The sequence below is a fragment of the Saccopteryx leptura genome, chromosome 9 (genome assembly GCF_036850995.1).
Source record: "Saccopteryx leptura isolate mSacLep1 chromosome 9, mSacLep1_pri_phased_curated, whole genome shotgun sequence".
Taxonomy (NCBI): domain Eukaryota; kingdom Metazoa; phylum Chordata; class Mammalia; order Chiroptera; family Emballonuridae; genus Saccopteryx; species Saccopteryx leptura.
The window spans coordinates 41,726,887-41,733,061 of record NC_089511.1 but is presented as its reverse complement, the minus strand read 5'-3'; positions in this window follow the sequence as shown (position 1 = coordinate 41,733,061).

The following is a 6,175-nucleotide window of genomic DNA, read 5'->3' as shown; positions in this document are numbered from 1 at the left end:
ACTGCAAGAAAAGGGTGAGGGAGAATGCATAGATTGAGACTTAAGAGACATGACAATCAACTGCAAATTGGATATTTGGTTTTTTAAATTGATATTTATAAAATAACTAGAAAACACTATTAGATATAAGGCAAGATCGTCAATTTGTTTGTTTTTTTACAGGGACAGAGAGAGAGTCAGAGAGAGGGATAGATAGGGACAGACAGACAGGAACTGAGAGAGAGATGAGAAGCATCAATCATCAGTTTTTCGTTATGAAACTTTAGTTGTTCATTGATTGCTTTCTCATATGTGCCTTGCTCGTGGGCTTTCAGCAGACCAAGTAACCCCTTGCTGGAGCCAGCGACCTTGGGTCCAAGCTGGTGAGCTTTTTGCTCAAGCCAGAGGAGCCCGCGCTCAAGCTGGCGACCTCGGGGGTCTCGAACCTGGGTCGTCCGCATCCCAGTCCGACGCTCTATCCACTGCGCCACTGCCTGGTCAGGCTATCGTCAAATTTTTTTTAATTTATTCATTTTAGAGAGAAGAGGGAGAGCCAGAGACAGAGAGCCAGAGACAGAGAGAGAGGAGAGACAGAGAGAGAGAAGGGGGGGAGGAGCTGGAAGCATCAACTCCCATATGTGCCTTGACCAGGCAAGCCCAGGGTTTCAAACCGGCGACCTCAGCATTTCCAGGTCGACGCTTTATCCACTGCGCCACCACAGGTCAGACTTGTCAATTTTTTTAAGAACTGAAAATCTTCTAAAGTTGTGGTATGTTTTAGAGACACATACTGAGATATTTATGGACAAAATAATGTGTCTGGAATTTACGTCAAAAATAACACAAAGGAGTCCTGGCCAGTTGGCTCAGCGTGTGGATGTCCTAGGTTCAATTCCTGGTCAGGGCACACAGGACAAGCGCCCATCTGCTTCTCCACTCTTCCCCCTCTCCTTTCTCTTTCCCTCCCACAGCCAAGGCTCCACTGAGCAAAGTTGGCTGCGCACTGAGGATGGCTCCATGGCTTACACCTCAGGTGCTAGAATGGCTCTGGTTGCAATAGAGCAATGCCCCAGATGGGCAGAGCATTGCCCCCTGGTGGGCATGCCGGGTGGATCCTGGTAGGGTGCATGCAGGAGTCTGTCTCTCTGCCTCCCTGCTTCTCATTTCAGAAAAATACAAATAACCCCCCCCCCCCAAACAAAAAAATACATGAAGGTGGGAGGAGTGAGAGTAAGGATGAAACAAGACTGGCCATGAGCTGATAATTATCGAAGCTGGTGATGGAGGCACTGGGGTACATTATAATAGTCTGTGTATTTTTATGTATGTTCACATTTTTTCACAATAAAGTTAAAAAGTACATATATATTAATCAAGCACTTCCACCACTAGAGATTTATATGCAAGTATATTTATTATAGGATTTTAAGTGCAAAACATGATGGAAATTGAAACTGATAAAGTTTAAAATTATGAAACACATAATGAAATACTATGCAGCTGTTAAAAATAAAAAATGTATTAATATGGTCCAATCTTCATGGTGTATGGATAAGTAAAAATAGAAATGTATAGAGATTTGTATAATTTTTTAAAAAATAAAGAGTATGTTATATATAACCTTATGCAAATATAAAAATCAGAAAGTATATAGAAAACCTTAATATCAGTGATTGCTAGATAATAGTTAATAGGGTGAAAAGGGGGAAGAGATGATACGGAAATTTGTCTGTATACCAAATTTTATAACTTAAAATTTTTAGCTTGACCAGGTAGTGGTACAGTGGATAGAGTGTTGGCCTGGGATGTGGAGGACCTAGGTGTGAAACTCTTGAGTTTGCCAGCTTGAGCGTGGGCTCACCAGCTTGAATGCAGGGTTGCTGGCTTGAGCAAGGGGTCACTCGCTCTGCTGTAGCCCCCTGGTCAAGGCACATATGAGAAAGCAATCAATGAGCAACCAAGATGTTGCAATGAAGAATTGATGTATCTCATCTCTCTCCCTTCTTGCCTGCCTGTCCCTTTCTCTCTTGCTTAAAAATAAAAATTAATCCTGTGCATGTGTATTAACTATTCAAAATGACAATTTAAAAAACTTTTAAAAAATTTATATTTTAATTTATTGATTTTAGCCTGAGAGAAAGGGGGTAGGGAGAGAGAGAGAGAGAGAGAGAGAGAGACAGGAACACAGATCTGCTCTTGTATGTGCTCTGACCAGCCGGCAACCTCTGTGCTTCGGGCCGATGCTCTAACTAACCGAGCTATCTGGCCAGGGCTCAAAGTGACAATGTTTAATGTCATAGCTCTGAGCCTCTCCAACTATACATCCTAATCATTAAACCACTTAAAGAAAAATGATATATAGAACATTGCTTTCTAATCCGTTGTGGGCAGTGGCACATGCAGAAAATGCAGGTACTTTTGTGGAACATTAAGCATGTCAGAGAAGATGGATAACATTTGGGACACGACAGGACCCTCTGCCCCAGAGACTGCCTGGCTACCCCAAGGGCGGAGGGGGTCTATTTCTTAAGATTTCTCAGATTCACAAGCCCTGATCCAAATGACATTGGGATTAGATCAAAGCTCTTTTCCCCCATTGTTGTCATCTCCTGAAGTTACAATACCAAAATTCTAAAGACATAATTAATCCAGAACAGGAAATTCCAGACATTCCATTTAAAATTAGCTTCTTAATTTAATAGATTGAACTAGAAGAAACTTTACTTATATATATATCTTCACAAATGATAACCATTTACAATTATTATTGGGGATCTTGTCGTTTTTGTTTGTTTTTACAGAGACAGAATCAGAGAGAGGGATAGACAGGGACAGACAGGAACAGAGAGAGATAAGAAGCATCAGTCATTAAGTTTTTCGTTGCGCATTGCGATGCCTTAGTTGTTCATTGATTGCTTTCTCATACGTGCCTTGACCGCGGGCCTTCAGCAGACCGAGTAACCCCTTGCTCAAGCCAGCGACCTTGGGTCCAAGCTGGTGAGCTTTTGCTCAAACCAGATGAGCCCGTCTCAAGCTGGCGACCTTGGGGTCTCAAACCTGGGTCCTCGGGCCCTGGCCGGTTGGCTCAGCGGTAGAGCGTCGGCCTAGCGTGCGGAGGACCCGGGTTCGATTCCTGGCCAGGGCACACAGGAGAGGCGCCCATTTGCTTCTCCACCCCTCCGCCGCACTTTCCTCTCTGTCTCTCTCTTCCCCTCCCGCAGCCAAGGCTCCATTGGAGCAAAGATGGCCCGGGCGCTGGGGATGGCTCTGTGGCCTCTGCCCCAGGCGCTAGGGTGGCTCTGGTCGCAATATGGCGACGCCCAGGATGGGCAGAGCATCGCCCCATGGTGGGCGTGCCGGGTGGATCCCGTTCGGGCGCATGCGGGAGTCTGTCTGACTGTCTCTCCCCGTTTCCAGCTTCAGAAAAGTGAAAAAAAAAAAAAAAACCTGGGTCCTCGGCATCCCAGTCCAATGCTCTATCCACTGCGCCACTGCCTGGTCAGGGGAGGTTTTTTATAAATGTTGATTTTATTGCCTGACCTGTGGTGGCGCAGTGGATAAAGCGTCGACCTGGAAATGCTGAGGTTGCCGGTTCGAAACCCTGGGCTTGCCTGGTCAAGGCACATATGGGAGTTGATGCTTCCAGCTCCTCCCCCACTTCTCTCTCTCTGTCTCTCCCTCCCTCTCCTCTCTAAAATGAATAAATAAATAAATAAAATTAAAAAAAAATGTTGATTTTATTGATTTTAGAGAGAGGAAGGAGAGTGACAGGAACATCAATCTGCTCCTATATGTGCCCTGACCAGGGATTGAACTGGCAACCTTCACGCTTCTGGATGATGCTCTAACCCAGTGGTCCCCAACCTTTTTTGGGCCATGGACCGGTTTAATGTCAGAAAATATTTTCACAGACTGGCCTTTAGGGTGGGACGGATAGATGTATCACGTGACCGAGACAAGTGTCAAGAGTGAGTCTTAGACGGATGTAACAGAGGGAAACTGGTCATTTAAAAAAAATAAAACATCGTTCAGACTTAAATATAAATAAAACAGAAATAATGTAAGTTTATTCTTTCTCTGTGGACTGGTACCAAATGGCCCACGGACCAGTAGCGGTCCATGGCCCGAGGGTTGGGGACCACTGCTCGAACCAACCGAGCTATCTGGATGAGCGAGTTTTGTTTTTTTTTTTAATCATAATTTTATTTAGACTGAAAAATAAACTGGCAAGGATTATCTGTTTCTTGAAGTGCTCATGGATTATCTGTTCCTTGAAGTTTTTGTAGGTAAAACTAATGAAGGGACAGAGCTTTGATGACTTATGTCCTTTTACAACCACTGATTTACTTCAACTAATTTTGATAATTTTTGTAAAAATCCATTTTCTCCATATTTCAAATAAGTAAGAATGAAGTCATGCCTGACTCGGGGGTGGCGGAGTGGATAGAGCGTCAGACTGGGATGCGGAGGACCCAGGTTCAAACCCTGAGGTCGCCAGCTTGAGCGCGGGCTCATCTGGTTTGAGCAAAGCTCACCAGCTTAAGCCCAAGGTCACTGGCTCAAGCAAGGGGTTACTCGCTCTGCTGTAGCCCCGCGGTCAAGGCACATATGAGAAATCAATCAATGAACAACTAAGGTGCCGCAATGAAGAACTGATGCTTCTCATCTCTCTCCCTTCCTGTCTGTCTGTCCCTCTCTGTCTCTGTCACAAAAAAACCCACAAAAACCAAAAAACAAAAGAAGTCATGCATAGGACCTACTTCCCAAAAAATTGCCCCTTCCTCATTCATAATGGTAAATGTGGTAAATGTATTTTTTTCTAGATCAGGCTTATCACCTTATTATATATTTTGTTAAATAATCTCCAGATTAAGTGTTATTTTCTACTTTATTAACTTTTTATTTAACTTTAATAATCATTCTTACTGTTGACTTGGGTTTATGCAGTAGAGTTGACTATTCATTCATTTAATGTGTTTGGTATGGGACTTCCAATGACTTAGTGTTGAAGGTCAATAGTAGAGAACAAAATCACTACCTTCAATCTTTGGCTTCTGACAGGAGTAAAGCTTTGGCTTCAGTAAACTTTTTTTTTTAAAGATTTTATTTTATTGATTTTAAAGAAAGGAGAGACAGAGAGAGAGAAAGGGGGAGGAGGAGCAGGAGACATCGACTTGTAATAGTTGCTTCTTGTATGTGCCTTCACCAGGCAAGTCCAGGGTTTTGGACTGGTGACCTCATTATTTCAGGTCCATGCTTTATCCACTGCGCCACCACAGGTCAGGCATAAACTGGTTTTGATATGTAGAATTCACTATTATTCATTTCTAGTAGTAATATTAGTTTTGATTTTTCTTGAAATAAAGGTACAAGTGGTTTTAAATTTCTAAATGGCAGGTTTCTTTTGTCTACGTTTCTGTTAACTTCTAATCTAATCTCCTGATTTTTTTAAGTTAAAAGACAGGGGAGATAATGCTTTATTGCCTTGGCTCCTATGAACAGGTAGCTATAGGCACCCAGGACTAATACAAACTTCTAACTTTTTAAAAGAAGTACTTCTCATGATAATTACACTTTACTGCTGCTTTTCAGAATGAATTATTTTCACAAGTGGTTATAAGGGCTTTTTGATATTTGATACATTCACAAGGCCCTACTCTCATGAATTCCTTAACAGTAATACTGTTAATGGTAATAAATGTTTATTCAGCACATGCTTTATATAAATTATATGATAGCCCCCACAAAAACTCTTATTAGGTAGGTATAATTATCAGCGCTTAAAAATAAACTGAGGCCTGACCAGGTGGTATCGCAGTGGATAGAGCGTCGGACTGGGATGCGGAAGTACCCAGGTTCCAGACCCCAAGGTCGCCAGCTTGAGTGCGGGCTCATCTGGCTTGAGCAAAAAGCTCACCAGCTTGGACCCAAGGTCGCTGGCTCCAGCAAGAGGTTACTCGGTCTGCTGAAGGCCCGCGGTCAAGGCACATATGAGAAAGCAATCAATGAACAATTAAGAAGTCGCAATGTGCAACGAAAAACTAATGATTGATGCTTCTCATCTCTCTCTCCATTCCTGTCTGTCTGTCCCTGTCTATCTCTACCTATGTAAAAAAATAATAATAAACTGAGGAACAGAGAGACTGCATCATTTGCCCAATGCTATACGGCTAGTAACTGGTAGAAATGTGATGTT